Genomic DNA, 19,932 nt, shown 5'->3' with positions numbered 1-19,932 from the left:
AGCTCAGACTTATTTCTGCTCAAATGTATTTGATTCTATTTCGCTGCAGGGAAAAAATAAAACTTTTCCTCTAAATATTTTTTCTTTGTAAAGTGGCATATTTCTCATCTTTTCCAACTGAGACTATTCCAAATGCACAGCTGGGAGGATAAAATCTTTGGGATCCCTTCTTCCCTAGATGTAAAAGGGATTTACATGCATGAATTCCATTAGTATTAGAAGGAGTGTTCTGAGGAAATCATCCATGCATTGAGATGAGAATATGACCCAGAGTTTAAACAGACTCAAAGTTCAGACATCTGGGGCCCCCTGCCATGAAGGAAAACAAAGAAGTAGAGAATGTAGCAGAGCTTAGCTTCACAGTAAAAGGACATCTAGCCTGGCAAATCCAAGTCTCCTTGATCCAGCAGCAGAAATAATTTCGAGCTAGACATGTAGGAGGATTTGCTTTTCCTTATGAGTTATTTAAACATTCAGAAAACAAAGCTATGTAAACTGAGTAGATGTACATGGAAGAGCAATAACAACCAATTTTTACCCATTTTATTTTAAACATAGCAGAAATAGTACAATTATCTCCAATTAGCTGACGCAGATCACTATGTTACAGTCCAGTCAGATCAGCCTACACTGGACTCAGAAGTACTAGTTCAGGTCACACCGTAGGGGAAGGATTCTAGGCATGTATGCTCCACAATAATTTATTACCCCATGAGATTATTAAAATGTTCAGGTAAATGGTAAGTCCCCTTGACTAGTTTATTAGAGGTAATTGGAATTTTTCTCATTTCATTTATTAGAAGGACAGCATACAAGCACAGATAGTTTGTGGTGTGTCCAAATGGTGATGCATCTCTGGGGTTCAGCGGTGCACTGTATGCCTAAAGGGAAACACTAAAGGGAAAGATATTATGTCAATATCATCTTGATTCCTGACTGACTAATCAAGCAGCTTAAATGCTACATCAAAGAGCAGGGTAAGAAAAGAATAACTTTACCATATATTGCACCTGTTTTAGCTTCAAATAATTGGGAAGTTTACAGTTATTAGGCTACTTACAGGGAGGCCAGCTCCATACTGTATAAACCCCAAACCTAAAAGCTATTGAAATACCCAATGACATGCCACTCAACCCTGTCAAATGCCTTATATGCACTCATGGATTGAAGAAGGCTATCTTTCCTGAGTGAGTCATGACATTTTGATTGTCACTAGAGCCCACTTAGAAATCTGCAGCATCTTTTATATGAAACAAAAATATGAGATGTTTAGAATTTATGGAGGACTTTAGTACATTGATTCCAGTGTCCCGGACAAATTCCAACTTGGGTAATTACATTTTGGTTATGTATATCCACTCTAATTTCAACTAGGCATAAGATTCTTTGCTTTCTGTCTTAAGCTATTGTGTAGTCAAACCGCTGCTGTATTTTACTCCAGAAATGGCCATATTTTTATGGTGGATGATAAGATACTTGCATAGTTTGTGTAGAAATTTAAAGCCCATATCATGAAATACTTATGCATATGTTTAACTTTAACCACGCGAGCAATACCACTGAATGTTGTCCAGTTCAAAGGGGCTACTCACGTGCTTAAAGTGCATGCACAGGTATATGCAGGATCTGGGCCTAAGTTTGTAAAGTGCCTTGGAAACATTTGAGGTCAAAGTAGATATATAAATGCAAAATATTATAAAAATGAATATGTTTGAAAAGCTTAATTATTTTGATTTAAAAAAATGCATCCAGTCAGTGCTCTGGACATATTGTAATATTTATAAATACAATCCACAAATTGAATCTCATTTCTCAAAAACAAATGAACCCTCCCAACCAGATCCCTCAAAACAAAGCTCTCCTTCCCTGGCTATTAATGTATTACAAAAGGTAGTGTCCATTACAAAACCTTTAAAATTCTAGTCAATACCTATCCCAATTATCTTTCTCAGAAAATTTCTGTCTAATTATACTGCCTTCATCAATGGGCTGTGTGACCTGCACTGTAAAATGTTGAGAAGTTCTTATTTTCTCAAGACACTGGTTACATTCTACTTTTGTAATTATATTTTTCTGAAAGTCCATAATAGACAGAGAAGGCAAATTTAAAACTGCAGCAGAAGGCTCAGGCCTTTCCTTAAAGATCAATGAACTTTTCTACACAAACCTTTGCACATTCCAACAAGTCCCAACTGCAGTAACTCTCAGCAGCACTGCACGAGGCCAAGTATTCACAGTGTCACAAAATTTTGGTGACATGTATAAATGTGTTTATTTTGTTATTATAGAAAGAGTACAGAGTCTGAAACACGCTCATGCAGATGGTTTGATTGATCCTCCAGTACCTTTTAATAGACTAGTTATAAAAACTGTGATAAAGAGGTTATGTTTCCAAAAATAACATGTTAAATGAACAACTAACTGAATGAGTTTTGAGTCAGCTGGTCTGGAGGAGAGGTTTAAAAGAATATATAAAACAAAGTTGGTGTATATGCTGTCTCAGAATATGAATATAACAAGAAAGAAAGAAAGAAAGAAAGAAAGAAAGAAAGAAAGAAAGAACATAGAGGTTAATGTGGTTATAGATTTCAGGACATCAGGTACAATATGCCACTGCCTCCTATGTGAGAGCATGAGCACTGAAAAGCATCAGGCAAAGCCTGCTCAGCAATACTCAGTCCACTGCATCTCAAGCTGTCCTAATACAACACAAAACAAGAACTTCTATAATCTGCAAAGAGAAAGGGCTGTTGTAATAACCACAGCAGAGTTCTAGACATGGTCCCATTTCTATAAACCAGAACTAGATGTAAAAGACTCCAGCAAGGAATTTCTGGGAACAGAGGTTCACTAGACTTTGGTGAAGTCTCTCTAGAATCTGGTAATAGGTTTTGCACTATTTGTCTCCTGAATCCAGCTGAATACAAATAACCCAGGGGTTGAGATCTATACTGCCTTTAGAGACTTGCCACATAGCAAAGAACAAAATACATTTTGCTTAGCATGGTGGCCAGGGAGCCAAATGGCGATTCTTAAATCTCCTTCACAACAGTCTGTAATTCTTCATTTGTTCTTTTCCTTGGTCTTGCAAAACACTTAGAAATCATGAGCTAATCAGGAAATTCAGAAGTCTGGGTATTGAAAACAAACAAACAAACAAACAAACAAACAAACAACCAAGCCCCCTGCACTAATAATGGCACCAGTTCTGTGTATCACCACTTACACATGATACGAATACTAGTACTTTCAAGAGCTATATTGGATACCGTCCTAGGATCCTGAAGCTCTTAAAGAACATTCATGAATTAAGCCTCACCAAACACATGTGAGGTAGGCATTATTATTCCCCTTTTACAGATGTGGGAACTGAGACACAGAATGGTACAGTACTCCCAAATACCATGATGCTAATAAATACAAATAATAAATAAATAATAAACAGAGTTACTTGTCCAAGGTCTCCCAACAGGTCCAGGGGACAGGCAGAAATGGAACCCTTTTCTTCTGATTCTTAGCACAATGCTTTAACCACTAGAACATGCTTCCTTCTATGCCTAGTTTAAGAGTATCATCTTTCATTTTCTGAATGAACACAGGACCTAAGAAATGACAATGCTGACAGAGAGTGTTTCCTGGTGCAAGTTACCAGCATCAAGAGTGCAGGTCCTCACAAGGATCCTAAATATCAAAACTTTCTTGGCTAGCTTCATTTTTAGGGAAAGATTTTCAAAAGTCTCCATTTGTGCATGTCCATTCAATCACTTGTACACACAGCGATGAAATATACCCGCTCAAAACCAGTTGCACAACCATTAGTGACAGTGTGCAAAAAATTGTGTCTGAAGGTGATTGTGTGTGTACAAATGCCATGTTTTGGAAATGTGGTTCTTAATGGCTTTGTATACACTCCACAAGGTTGTATCTCTCCAACAGACTACCACATGGTCCCTTCCTGATTGGGAAGCCCTTTAACTCGATTTTCAGCAAGAGACTGAAAACAATTTCTATTCTCATCTCCCATACAATGACAGAGTATGACAGTCATCAAAGAGTGTTTATTTGTTCCTCAACTGAACAAATTCTCCAGTTTACATTTGTCTGCACACTAGACATTCAGTCAAGACTTTTAAACTCATTTCATTTGTGACCCACAGCAAATGTGAATTTGATTATGCATTACATTAGTCCTCTAGTCAGATTAAAGCCTCCATACCTCCTCTCTGCCCCCTCCCGCCTTTAATCTCTGAATACTGTTATGTGGAAGATGCCAACTTTAGAGCAGATAGTTCTGAAAAGAAGGCAATTAAAAAAACACAGTACTTTAGAAATTTAAACAACAGGCCTGTGATCAAAATAATTCATAAAGGGAAGGATTTCATGAAGTAATTTCACGAGCACACAATGCTTTTTTTTTTGCTTTGTTTTTTAAATAAATCCGTCAGTACACATGCCAAGGCAAGACATCTGAATACAATATCAATGGACACACCCTGAAACGCTGCAACTAGGCTGTTCCAGAGCTGCAGCAAAAATTAAACGCTGTCCTTTCCTCCTTCTCTCTTAAAATGACTATTTTACCTCTTTTAGTTTTGGAATATAAGATCAAACATTTCTTTTCCTCTTTTATCAGTGCTTCCTTTCTCCTCCCCTCACAAAACACACGAATCAAAAAATGGATTTTTTTCTCCTACTGACGGTAAGTGTGTCTGTTTAAAAAAAAAACATAAAGAGATCTAACTTATAATGAATCCCTCTGGCATAAGGAAGCCTGTTCTAATCTCCCTTTATTGGGCTTGAGTGATAGTTTTGCTCAACCAGTATTGACAGGGCCGTCCTGTTTCTCAGGCTTTCGTTTTCCCTGAGTTGGAAAGAGGATACAGTGCATTTTCACATTCTCCAAGTCTGCAGTTGTTTTTATATAAGAAGTAATTTGCTTAGGTCACATCAGGTCAAATGGGAAGCCTGCCCAGCTCTTGGTTTTAAAGGAAAAACATACAGAAAGACACAAAAACACAGCAGTTTCCTTCATTAAATTCCACTCTACCTGCCATGGGCTTTCAGCCACAATGGAATTTCCCACCCTGGCTGAGCATAGCTCAACTTTTATTTTTAGGTGGTTTTTTTTAAATAAAAAAACCTTATTTCAAGTGAACTTTGAGGTAAGGGTTATTATAGTCCAGTGTAACTGTCCTTTTAAAGAAAGAAATAAAATAAAAAAGAACTACAGATGTGGGGCCAAATCTTGAAGTCCTTATGCAGGGCCAGATTCTGGTCTCCTTTACATTGGTGTAAATCAGGAGAAATACCACTGAAGTAATGGGAGAGACACCTGGGTAAAAGGTAGTGTGAGATCAGAATTATGCCCTAAGTTTTTAACTCAGTCCTCACTCAGGGAAAACTTCCACTGACGTCAGTGGGAGTGTTGCTCAAGTAAGGACGGCCTCTGAGCAGTAAAGACTTGTTTCTGCACTGTGCTGAACACTTGATTGAGCTCTCATAACTTACAATGATTTGAATGGAAGTTGAGGGTGCTCAGCACCTCATGGGAATGTTCAGCAAGGATCGTTCAGCATGTTAAGAGCTGAGGACTATATACCCAAAGAACTGCCCCAGTTATTACTTGATAATGGCCAGTGATTACCAACCTTAGGTAAAATTTGTTCACAAACAAATGGAAGATATCCACATTTCTCCTTCTTACCCCCAAAAGCAATCACAAAGAAACCAGGGGCAACATTCTAACCTGATTTAGCACCAGGCAAGGTTGCTGGGCTTATAAGAACAATAGGTTAGGAATGGATGCTTGATTGTTTTCAATTCTGAATGGTAGTTTGGCCTGAATAAGGACTAAGAACTGTTGGTCTGGCCTTTAAACAATCTTTTGGACTTCTAGAGAGACTTTCATCCAGAGAGCTCAAAGCATTATTTGCTACTCTGAATAGCAGTTTGAAGCAGTATGATAGTGGAGAAGATTCTCACCTGCACTGCCCTTCCTCATCAATCTGGAGAAGAAGTTCGTTTTTTAAAAAACTTCAGATCTCCCTTTTCAAACCAAAGCGTGGCTAGTGGGAGCCTACTAGGTCTTCCTGCCCCCTTTCTCTCCGTGGTCACATAGTCCATCTCCTCCATTTTCCTCCCTCACCCCAAATCCTGTGTCCTTCTAGCTGATCCTTCTATTGTCCTCCTTAACATAAATTTCCTTACCCAGCATGTCATTTTTCTCGGGGCATTATTGCTCTTCCATCGCTAATACTTCTCCTCAGCAACCCCTCACCCCAGTGCCTCTTTAAAGTTGTTTGCTGCAGCATTTGTTCCTTCAGCACTGCAAAACATTCATAAACTGGAGATTAGTTCACTTTGTCTGGCTTCCAAAGCCATTTGCTGCTTGAGACCATTTCATGAGCTTGTCTACTCATGTGGATAAACAAAAAATCTCAGCTATAATGTGAATTAGGAAGAGGAAACAGCAGTTGCATAGACCAAATACCAGTGAGGGTGAAATTAGTGACAGTTACAGGTTTTATTGGTGCTGCCCCTGCCTGCGCTATTCTATACAGGCTCATCTTTAGATAGCAGAATATTTCTTCCCAGCAGAACTGAGTGACCTACCCTAACATTTTGCTTGTGATTTTAGTGCTTCTGCTAACTCCATGCTAAATAGCCCCTAGAGTCACAACCTTGTGTCCAGATGATTAATCTCAACATTTTTGCAGCTCCCCAGAGCAGCACATTATACCCCCCAAAAGCTTTGGAAAACCTAGGATTTTGCACTACAGTCTGTTTTACATATGTACTTACTCCACAGTGGTAACACATCTTCCTTTAAACCAAGGGCCAGTACTGCTTGAATTCATACTTCAGACAGAATATGCCTGTGCCCTGGATTAGGGAACTAGAGACTGGCTGATGAGACATATCAGATATTATAGATACAACATCAGAATTCAGAATGTAATACACCTCTACCCCAATATAACGCGACCCGATATAACATGAATTCGGATATAACGCAGTAAAGCAGCGCTCCAGGGGGGTGGGGTGGGGCTGCGCACTCCGGCGGATCAAAGCAAGTTCGATATAACACGGTTTCACCTAAAACACGGTAAGATTTTTTGGCTCCCGAGGACAGAGTTATATCGGGGTAGAGGTGTACAAGACTCCATATGTCCTAAGGTCACCAGACTCACCTGCTCACCCTACTTCTTACAGACTTCATGGTCCAATATCATGCTGATTGTAAAATATATTAAACTTGGGTTTCCTTCATCCAAGTAGTGAGCACCTGTGTATTCAGATAATTGACTTGCAGATGTCTGATGCCTATTAAGGCAGCAGCAATCACCGCTATTTATTATCTGCAGAGTTAAGAAGCATAAAATCTATTTATTGTTTTTGACAAACACTGGTAAAACTAAGCAAGGAGGAAAAGGTTATAAGCGACCCAGTTCAGTAACTATTGCTGTTGGTGTCCAAAGGAAACACTTTGGTCCCGGGAGCCAATGGTAGATTTCTAAATCATGACTACGTTGATTGTTTGCAGCTTAAAAAGATGGCTGGAGATTGGCAAAGGAGGTTTCTATTGCTTTAAAGGAGAAACAATGGTTGGAGCCGGAAACAGCATAATTGGCTAAATTCAGCGGCATACGGCCTGCAAGATGGTTTGCTCTCCCCATAAGTCACTCCAGCCAAGAGTAATTTATGACAGAGGGTTCTCAGAGTACCTTATAAAATCTGAGCCACTCTCACACACCCTAGAAGGCTCTCCAAAACCCTTTATATCGATGGCTAAATACGCAAAACATGGTGCCCTGTTTCTGTAGTTTAAATGCCATGGGTCTGAGTCTCCTCTTGCATAAGTTTACAATGGTGTAACTCTATAGACTTCAGACTCCTGACTCACACCAGTGTGAGTGAGAGGAGACTAAGTAGCTGCAAACATAAGTGTACTGTTAAGATGAAGTGCAAGGAATTAAAAGCACAGGGCATTTTAGAATATGATGAAAATCCACACATGCAGTGAGTTGTGACTTGTTCAGCACTGACTGATGATAAGTGAAAAGAGGGCAGAGTTAGACAACCAGGTGTGCCAGTGAATTCTTCCAGAAACGTGTATATACAACTTCTATTCCAGTCAAGAAACTTTAGCAGACTTGAACCCCAAAACTGATAAAAATAAATGTCTTCTAATTTCATAAATACAGCAGTAATGCCTGTCATTACACATATTAGCAGATAAAATGCCTCTAAGGGATGGGATTATAAGGGGGATCCTTACTAAGGAAAACAGGAAACAGGCTCATTGAACACATCAGCAGCATAGAGTTAATCTAAGGAGAAGCCTTCTCTATATTCATTTTCTATGCCAGGCTTGATTGTCATAAGACAAATTATATTCTATCAGTTCTAGGAGCTATAGCTTGAACCCCTATAGAAAACTGGTTTACAATGATAATCATGTTAAGATATCATGCCCATATTTTTCCCTTGAAGATGTGGCTGGCAATATTCCTAGAAAGAAGTATTTAAAATAAACGACTTTATTATCTGTGTTACTTAGAAGTTTATCTGAAGGCAGAGCAGCAAGAGTTTCAAATATATTACAAGTACTTCTCTTTCAAATTGTCAAGACGCTGCTCTCAAACTCAGGCCTAGTAGGTTTTTGGAAAAGAGTATTGGATCAGGGAATTCACAGTCTTGGGTGGGCCAGCTTCCAGGGTTCTGTGACACACTTCCTGATTTGCGACAGGGTCTTAGCCCTCACTGGCTGGTGACTATATATAAACTTCCTGCTTCCCTTCTGGACCTGTCTGAGCAATGAGCCATTGCCCACAGGTACTACTCTGACCCACCTCAACCTGCATTGCTGCCTCGCCCGATCCTGCCAGCCAATTCGCTGTACCTTTCCCTTAGATTGGATCTCCCAGTGATCAGATCTCTTGAGCAAACTCTTACCACTGATCAGGACTGCCAGTTAACCAGCCTGATTCCCAGGCGTGATAGTTTGCTCAGACTGATTCTTCAATCTCCCGGTCTCACCCCTGCTCCAAGGAAAGTGGCATGGAACCCACAGGAGTAGCATCGCTGAGCTGCCCAGCCTCAGTCAGGGGGACCAAACCTGGGTAACAAGGAAAACCTCACTGGCCAAGTCCTTCCAGGTATCTGCCCCACTCCCTTAAGATCATCCCCTCACCTACAGCTCCAATTCTTACATCAGAATTCCAGACAAGCTGTTCCTCTCAGGCAGGCTTTTACTGACTCTGGGGCAAGGGATAGTTCCACAGATACCACTGTAGCACAATTCCTTGGTTTCCCCAGGCACCCCCAGGTTACCCCAACCTGGATGAGACAGCTGACAGCTCACTGCTGACCTTTGGTCATGTCAGTCAGGAAACGACAGGTCTGGAAACAGTAATTGGGGTAACATCATGAACTCAATTGATTCAGCTTAATCTGGGCCCCACACTTCCCTGTGATACTTGGAATCCCCTGGCTGGCCAAGCAATATCTGAGTATCTTCTGGTGGTACCATATTGTGACTTTTAGCTCAGAGTACTGCTGAACCAACTGCCTTTCAGCCCCAGGTCCAGGTTTCCAGAATCCCCAGCCAGACACCCCACCCATACTTCAGGTCTGGTGGTGGAGGGTGCACTGTCTCAAGCAGCACAAAGAGCTTTGTTACTTCTTGGGTGAGCTGTTTCTCCCCCCATAAAATACCGTGCAGACGTGATCCCGGAGCTGCTAGACCTAGTAAGGACAGCCCAGATATTCACCAAGCTGGATCTCCTGAGAGCCTACAATCTAGTCAGGATCCGGCCAGGGGACGACCAGCTTACAAAGATGGCACACTTCATTCCCTGCGCACAACTCCCCACCACTGAGGACACTGCCTGTCTCTTCATCTCCCATGTTTTCTGCCTCCATGGCCTCCCAGACACATTACTTCAGACCAGGGACCCCAGTTTATGTCACAGTTTTGGAGAGTGGTATTCCACTTACTAGTGGTGCGTCTCCATACCTCAATCTCCTATCATCTGTAAGACACAGTCAATTAGAAAGAGTGAACGAGGTACTGGAACAGTCCCTATTTCCACCAACATTTGCTCTTCACTGGTTCTATATACAGAATTCGCATAGAATAACATGGGCCATGTCTTGACCTGTATTAGCCTGGTTTTTTGCTAACTACTGTTTTCACTCCCATTTTCATCCTGCTCTTCTCATGGTGCCTGCTGTCCCTGCAGCCTTAGATCTGATACACCACATCCAACAAATCCAAGAGAAGCTAACGCAACATCTTGATGCAGCTAAGAAGGCATGTGCCACCTACAGGAAGGTTTCATTTTCACTCAGACCCACCTGACTGTCTTGTTGCCTCGCCAGACTCTGTTAGCTACCTTGCCATACCTTTCCCTTGGATTAGCTTGCCCAGAAATCGGGCTTCTTGTGCAAACTCTAACTACTGATTGGGACAGCCTTTTGACCTGCCTGACTTCCGGGCATTACAATAATGCTCATGCCATATACATTTTGAATATCATTTATTGTTTATTGTTTTTACAGTGCCCAAGAATCTGACAAGCAGTTAAAGCAAGGTAAGAAATGCTACTAGTAGATCCTTGCCCCTAAGGGCTTATAATTTGGATATTTAGGATGAAATCCTGACCCCACTGAGGTCAATGAGAATTTTTCCATTGACTTAAACAGGGCCAGGACTTCATCCTTACAGTCTATTCATATTATAAATAATTTAATGTCTACAGTATCTCAGTACCAGAGAACTGGGCTAAATACTGTGGAAAGGGACACCAGTGATAAGTTAAATTGCATATATGGGCCAAATACTGCTTCATTTATTCACTTAATTAGTTCCAGTGAAGTCAATGGGACTTACTTGCTTCAATAAAGCAAGCAGGATTTGGCCCTATAGGAGCTGGGAGGATGCTCAGCTAACAGAATGACACAAATATTTGAAGGTTCTGTGAAAAACTAAATATGTAGCAAGAGGCTGATTTAGTATAACTTGAAACTTGTAATTTAGGTGGACAGTAGATACATGCTTTCAAACATTATTTCATCACAGTCACCACCTTTGAAAATAATGCATTTTTTTTCAGAAGCACTTAGTTGCATTTCCAATGTAAGTATGACTTGGCCAAAATGACTGCAAATATCTGCAATTCCTGCATCAAAAGAGGGTGATTTAAGGAGCTAGTCAGATACAGTACTAGAGATACCATGGTGAGATAGGTGTCTTTAGAAATATCCATAATAGAATGAAAGGTTTCAATGAGATTTTCCTTGCTTTAATCGGTTTGAGCTAGACCTTTAGCATTCTCTTATAAATAATAGAAGCTACACACTGCACTTTTATAACATCTTTCATCTGAGGATCTCATAACTTAATTAAGAGGGACACTGTCAAGTTAAAAATCATATATTTTTTATTAAGTAATTTCCTTACCTGTGTTACTAATAACACTTGGGGCTATTAAGCTGAAACTAATTTAATGTTCCACTATTATTATGTTTTGAGGTTGGTTTATTTTTACATGCTGCTTATCTTGGGAAATGAAAATTGGTTTCTCAGCTTTATTTTTGTTTCTAGTAAGTTTCAGTTGGAGATTCTCCTATGCTAGAACAATGTATTTCCTTTGGGGTTGTAAAAACGAAACAACCCTCCCCCCCATTTCTATGTGCATTTAAAAAAATTACACCAAATGTTTCTATTAATATGAGATTTGTAAGGCATTTAACAAAAATAAAGCCTAGATTGTGGTGCAAAGCTACCTAACAATGTGTTCCTGTTAGCCTCAACACCCCCATGAAAAAGGTGAGACTTATTGGTCTTGTAAAGGTTAGTTATAAGCATACAGAAATTTGACTTGTCAGGAGAGAAGGCACATTTAAGAAATGCACTTGGCTCAGTCAAAGTCTGTTCAGAGCTCTAGAAATATCTAGTTAGCTCACAATAAGCATGCACGGAGGCTTATCACAATTATTAATTACCATTATATATATACTAATATTATCTTTCTCAACAGTCACTGCCATACTAGTCACATAATTAGTTAGATTGTAAGTTATGTGGGACAGGGACTGTGTTTTCCTTGGATGTGCACAGAGCCTAGAACATTGTTGGCACTACCAGAATACAAGCAATTAAAATAGTAACAGAAACCATTATAGTACCTATCCTTACAACCTCTACTTACCACGTGGGTAAACTGAGACACAGAGAAGTTAAATAATAAGTCACAGAGCATGTCAATGGTAGAACCAAGAATAGCATCCTAACTACTACTTCACTGACTACTGACTAGATTGCTCTGCATCTCCCTTCCATTTCAGTGTATTTTATATCAAGAACAGGAAAGTATTCTTCCCCTAACACTCCAGGCAGTTGATAAAGCAAAAAACAGTTTTTTTTACTTCAAGCAGCTCTCTTCGCTCAGCCATGAGGTTTCGTCTTTCTCTCCCATTCCCTAGGTTCAACAATCAGCAAAGCAGTGATTTACTTATGTGACTATAGAGCTCCTGCCTCACAAGCAAGGAGGAGTTTTACCTTTTGGTCTGCTTTTTACTGGTCCACTGCTCAGACGATCTCAGGGGATATAATGTCAGCTACTAAACTTTTTAAACAGGTGGCGGTTGAAATGGGAAGCAGGTCATGGAGTCAACAGCAGTGAGTCAGCTCGGCCTGCTGTTTAAAAAGAAAATTGTAATAAGACCGGAAATAATAAATAAAAACCATAAAACATACAGCCAAAAAGAGTCTCAGGAGCTAGTCAGGAGCAACACAAATGCACTAATGGCAACTTTGAAGCATGATGATGCAGCCTGATATTGAAAATAGAATCCGACACAGTCGTGCAGATGAATTCTTTATATGAGAAATGTTAGTTTTCCACAGGCTTCAAATGAAATTCTCTCGGTACTCAACTGCAAACATTTTCTTGCTGCATGTCTAGTGTTTATCAGGGATGAAGAACCCCACAGTTTAGTAGCCCAAGACAACATGAAGTCAGGCCAAGGACAACCTCCTCATAAGAGTCAAAAGATGTGCAGGACATGAAGGATCTGAATCAAGCAAACATGTTATTATTCTGTCTGAAAATGTGCTTTCTTTAATAAATATGTGGGCTATCAAAAGTAGCCTTTGGTTGGCTGACTGGATTTGTATGCTATAAACATATGTGATCATTTATTTGTTTGGTCATTTCTAGCTTACTGTAAAATCACTAGAATAGATCTAAAAGTCTGAAATCAGTCTTTTATTATTCCATATTACATTATCATAGGGGAGTGTCAGTTTCCCACATCTATAAACTTTTTCACATTTTGTACCTGTTCAAGAACCAGAACACAATATGTAAAATCCTACTCTGACACAAACTGACTGTGTGTCACTGGTCAAGTGTTTCAACCTCTTTGTACTCCAGTTTCTTCATTTGTAAAGCACCTGGAATACCTGTTCAGGCAGTGCTTGAGTAGTGCAAAGTCTTATTACTGTTAAGCATATTTATCTTGACCGATCTAGTCAAAGAACTCCTGATAGTTATGGATGAAATGATCTATTTAAAAAATCCTAAGAAATATATAGATTAGTGACAATCATTTGGTGACCTAAAGCATCTGATTGCTTGGATCACAGTATGTATAATTATTTATAATCCTCAAATGGATCCTTTCAATGATCAGTTGTATGTACTGTAACCAGAGAATATAACCTAAAGGATGACATAGTACTTTGCAAGTATATTGTAACATAATTTTTAAATGCCATTCTGAGGAAGTCTGAGGATATTTTGCCTTCTTCATAGGCCACCACTGAAAGCAGAATACTGGATTTAGAGAAATATTAGTTCAATTTAGGATAGTCAATCCTACGGGCCATATTCTGCCCCTAGCTATTGATGTATACTGCCTGGCCACTTAAAGGGAATCCTGCATGAGTATCCACATGGCAGTTTAGAACCTATGTTCCTATATGCTTCTTGTGGACAGGAGCCATCCTTTTGTTCTGTTTGTATAGTGCCTAACACAATGGGGTCCTGGTCCATGACTAGGGCTCTTAGTCGCTACTATGATATAAATAATAAATAAGTAAATAACAATAACAACAACAATAATAATAATTAAAGAGGGTGTTATTTTTAAATTTAAAAAGCAACTCCTATGCCAACTCAAAAATACTACTGAAACGAGCACAGAAAAAGGCACTAATAGCTGATATAACTTACAGGTAACACTCAAGCAGTAACATTTTTGCTCCAATTACTGAGGGAAAAATCCATAGCTACATGCACCTGTTTACAAAAGTGTTTTACACAGACTCTGAAGTCTGATATCCTTATCTCAGGGATAGCCTTAACACACAGTGGAGATGCTCATTACATAGTATCCTATATTGCCACAAAGATTAGCCACAACACAGTTTTTACCCAATGTCCTCATTCCTTTCAACATGAAGGCCAGGATTTTCAAAATGACTATTATCCTGAAATAATCCTGTTAGGCCACTGCACGGTGACATTTATTATGTGTGTCCAGTTTAAACAGATGGAGCAAAATATAAGTAGATGATGTTACTTTGTAGAGTTGAAAGCTCATAATGCTTCAAGAAAATACCCAGTTCCACAGTACATACTAAGAAATACAGTAAACAAAATGGTACTCTATGGGTTGGCTACTGAGAGAATAAAGGAATGGTTTCTGTTCCACATCACTCTCTCCCTTGCCCATTCTTTCTCATGCTTGTTCATTCTCTAATTCACCCACACATTGGCTCACTTATTTTTTCCTGTATGCTCTCAATCACTCTTACATTCATTCATTCTCTCCTTCCATCACCCAGGCACCCATTCATTTGTTATAACACGGTCATTCTCTCTCTCTCACCCAACCACACTCACCTTCACCCAAACAAATACACAGAGTCCGGGCGGGCCTCACTCACTCTCATCCATCAGTCAACTTCCCCGTGGGCTCGGAGGAGGGGGTAGTCACAGGAACTCACTGCAGGCACTAGTGAAAGCTGGGGTCCAGAATATCAGAAAGAGCTGCTCCTTCAGCAGATGAGAGGGCAAAGGGGAGAAGACAGGGCCCTGTTCTTGTAGGAGTTGACTAGCAGAGGAGAGAGCACACTCCAAAGTGAAAGGGCCTCTCCTGTGTGGAAGAGAGAGCGAGCAAAAGGAGCACAGAAGAGGTTCTAGCTCCCCAGGAGGAGTCACTCCTGTGGCATCTGGGGATGAGGAAGTCCAGGGAGTGCGTCAGGCTCTTTGCACCAGAGAATCAGGCTCTGGGAGCAGTACCTGTGGGACAGCCAGAGAGCATGTTACTATACATCAGGTCAGCATACCCTGTTTCCCCGAAAGTAAGACATCCCCCGAAAATAAGACCTACTTCCAGTTTTGCCTCTCGCTGTAATATAAGGCATCCCCCCGAAAATAAGACCTCCCCGATAATAAGGCCACCCCGAAGCTCCAGGAAAAATAAGACCTCCCCTGAAAATAAGACCTAGCGCATCTTTGGGAGCAAAAATTAATATAAGACACTGTCTTATTTTCGGGGAAACAGGGTAGTTGTGTCCTAGGGAAGGAGAAACAAGTACTCTGGCTATGTAGAGCAACACAGATCGGACCTACTGACTGGGGAGCACACTACCACCCTGGTAAGTGTCACTCTCCTGCCCAGGACTGGAACAAATACTTATGATGTCCAATTCTGGCAAGAAACCTGATCTGGATTCTGTTCCTGGCTCTGCCCTTAACTATCCACGTGACTTTGGGCAAGTCACTTCACCTCTCCATCTCCCAATTTCGCCATCTGTAAAGGGGGATTATACTAGTTTAGTACCTCCTGTGTGGAAGGCTTCATTCATTAAATGCTATAAAGTGCTCTGATATCCTCCAAAGCCTGGTGTTATGTAAGTGCAAATTATTATTCTAGTTCTCAGTATGTCCAAAGCTATTTCAGGTATTACCAAAAGGCTTCACTGTAACACATTAAATTGCCATCATACTGAAAAATAATTAACAATCTACATTTTTGGGGTCCATTATTTGAACTATTTCACTGATTAGTGAATTACCCAGAATCTTCAAGCTGTCAAGGGAGAAAGTAGAAAACATTACAAAGCAGTACCTAGAAAGGACTGTCTGAAAAAACAGACTAAGAAAGAGAATGGGTTCATTACAGCAAAACAGCAGGTAAAAGTCAAAGTAATCAGATGTACTGGACAAAAGATGTTGCTAGTGATACTGTATAAAGATGATCAAAAGGGATTGTATCTTGTAATCAATGGACTGATCCAAAACAACCAACAAAGTAAAAGGCTATTAAGAACGGTATATACCGTCCCCAAGAGAAGGCATAACACACTGTGGCTGTACTAATTTTTATTTCAAATACCACCATACAAAACAAGATCTGATGTATGTGAGAGAAACAGCCTGAAGTGGTCTGAGCCCAGGGCTGGGAGGCAGGGAGTTCCAGTCCTGTCACCAACGCTGCCCAACTGTGGCTTTAGACAAATCACTTTCTGTCTCTGTATCTCTGGGGATAACAACATTTATTAGTACCAGACCCGAATGATAACACTGCTTATGAACATCCCTAAATCTTGGAGAAATTTGGATCCAGATCCAAATTGTTGGCTGACCCCATGATGGACTGGACTGAAACTCTGTATCCAAATAAACCTCACGCTAGAGTGCACAATTGTGTATAAACTTTGTGGACCACTTACTTTCCTATCAGGGAGCTTTAGTTAGTTAATATCTGCAAAGTGCTTTGAAGATGAAAAAAACTCTGTAAAAAGTCCCAATTATTATGCATGGAAGAAACGTCCAGCACACACATTTAAACTATAAAGGAAGTGAGCTATGCTGGTTAAGGAATTTGGAGCCAGATCAACAGCTCTAGGGAAATCAGTTCAGCTATGCCAATTTACACAGGTGAAGGTCTGGCCCTCAAGGTGCAACTGGAAATATTTGAGGAGCACAAGCTGTATTCTTTGTGCACATCTATGGGAGTGGGGTGTCATTGAAAGAATCTCTCCTGGCCCTGCCACTAGCAATTCCTTACAATCCCAAAGCTGCAGAACCTTGTCCTCTTTTCCACATTTTGTTCCTGACTGTCAGCACTCAGGGACAAACCCACATCCAATACAGTAGGCTTCCAGACACTGAGGAATTTCTTGCCCTGGCATCACATGCCCAGCTGTACTCATCAAAGAGGAAAAACTGACAGCATTGTCTGAAAGACACAGCTTGGGATAATTGCTCATTGTAGCTCCCCTGTCAATGAATATTATCATATTCTTTTCACAGATAAGGTTACTGCACCTTTTCATATTCCTTCATGCTCAGCCACATGGTAGATTTCTCTTTCTTTACTGAAGTGGTTCAAATGTAGCATAATGTGAGGGCCTGGTTTTAAAATCCTGAGGATCTCCATATACACAGCTGCGTTCATTGCTGTTTTATACAGTCTAGTTGTGACAAGGTGGGGCAATGGAAACAACACACACACACACACACACATATGTATTTACATGCACAAGTACATAAATGGCTTGGAATGGATGTTTATCATTACTATGTTACAATTATATCATCATTTTATAAATCTAATAAGATCATCAATCTTATAATACAAATTATCTAAGTAGTATAAATACTATATTCTATATTTTAAATGCTTTAATGGACAAAACCAACATATCATCCAACACGTAGCCTAACAACTGAGCCAACAGGCCTTTGGCCAATGGGAAGTTACAAGGAAAAGTTGTGTAGTAACTTGGGGTCCGCAGAAACAATAATTAGTGGATATTCAACAGACCCCAAGAGGAGGGAAGAAGTATTTCCTAGCACGGGTCCAAGTTTCTATCTTGTACTCATTCACTTGACTCATCATATTGAGTCCCTATGCCTATTTTAGCTAATAATATGGGCCCCATAACTGTACTATCTGAGCAGCTCACAGTCTTTAATGTATTTACCCTCACAACGATCCTGTGAGGTAGGGAAGTGCTATCATCCCCATTTTGCAGATGGGGAACTGAATCCAGAACTCAAGTCTCAGGCTAGTGCCCTAACTACTGGCCCTTCCTTCCTTTCTCTCAGGTATGCTATCCCAATTCTTTCAAAGCTTTGTGGTTGAAATCCAGGTCCTGTTGAGGTCAATTACAAAACTCCCACTGACTTCAGTAGGGCCTGGATTTCACCCCTGATGATTATCTCTAACATTGTTTGTTGTTTCCATTCTACATTTCCCTCCAGAGGCAATAGAATTGAAAGTGGTATGTGGGGTTTGTTTTTTGGAAATTATCATTTTCTTTACAAGGCTAGCTGAGCTACACAACACTGGCCAGCAGGAAAGAATGCAAAGAAAAAGAATCTGATGCTGTTACCGACCACAGTATTGCGCTGAAAATAGTTAAATCTAAAGACAAAACTGAAAGCATTTTGTTTCCATTTCTTACTGCTATGGGGTAAGTCGTTATTGTTATTCTGATGTGAGGAAACAACATTTTGCACTGCCTGTTGCACTTTCATGGTGGTCTCTCTCTGAACCATACTCCACCCTCAGAAGTGTACATGCTGCTCCCAATATCTGTGGGATCAGTCTGTGTTGATCTCTTGCCTTTATATTTTTAATGGAAACTTATATTAATAAAAATAAATTAACCTATGAATTTTAATGTCAACTCAGGGTTGGCTCCACACCAGTCCTGGTTTTGTCCTGCTTACTTTGAAACAGAGATGGGTTAAAAGCAGACCCAGACCCAATTAACCAGTCTGACAGAGTGTGACTGTGATGTGAGATAGGTGCCTCTAACAGTGTTGAAAATCTAAATAAATAATGGAATGCTTAGGTGCTACCAACAATAAAGTTGGTAATTCAGTAGGTGTCACTCTTCTTCTGAGTCACTAAAGAACCAATGCCCATAGTCCACTGCTCTAATCACTAGTCCAAACAGGCTTCTCCCACCTCACTGTTTAGACATAGGTGGTTGCATATAGATCCATAGATATAGATTAGATGTACATACATAGATATAGACATATTGGTCTAAATTTTCAAAAGTAACTAGCTATTTTAGGTGACCAAGATACACCTTAAAGGGACCTCACTGTGTCTTTAGTTGGGCACCCAAAAACTGAGACACAAAAAAATCACTAGCCACCTTTGGAAATGTAAACTAATACATATACAAAGGACTCACATATACATTACATATATCTAGTGCAATAGTTGCCTTTTTCCTATCCATTTTGTATATTGTGAATTGAACCCATTAAAAATGAGACAAATTAAAATACATGCACACATACAGAAAATGACGAGGCCCTTTCTAGAATGAAAAGAAAATTAAGAGTTGCATAAACAACAACTCAGGATGTGACGGGGCAGCTGGAGAACCACGCTGGGGGACAGAACTTCTAAGTGAATCCATACACAGTAAACTGTCTCCCCTGACAATCTGTTGTTCTTCAAAGAGAATAATGATTCTAGAGATGAGTTTGCATTTGTCTTTGGATATCACAGTAAATGCTAAGAAAGCAACTGAGAATTATTATTTCCTCTGTGCAGGGAGGATTTAGCTAGAATCTTTACATTCTTGGGATCTGGGCCCAGCAATCTCAGGGGTTAATATGGACCAGTAGCAAGTCAATGAGACACCCTGTATCTATCCAGGGATTCAGAGGGATTCAGGGGTCTGTGGAAGGAAGATCAAGGAATCCAGGGCTGCAAGGGCCCAGTTATACCCTTGAGACACAGGGCCATTAGGAGTGGAGAAAGTAAGTGGACGGCTTGAAAAGTGGTGGCCGGAGGCATTTTGCTTGCCAAGACAAAGAGTACATATAGTGCCTCCATGGGCGCAGTGCAGAATGTACTCAATGGAGGTCCTTGCTACATCTT

Source organism: Terrapene carolina, unplaced genomic scaffold (genome assembly GCF_002925995.2).
Source record: "Terrapene carolina triunguis isolate 2854851 unplaced genomic scaffold, T_m_triunguis-2.0 Scaffold242, whole genome shotgun sequence".
Classification (NCBI taxonomy): domain Eukaryota; kingdom Metazoa; phylum Chordata; order Testudines; family Emydidae; genus Terrapene; species Terrapene triunguis.
The sequence above is the reverse complement of the archived record's forward strand: the minus strand, read 5'-3'. Positions refer to the sequence as shown.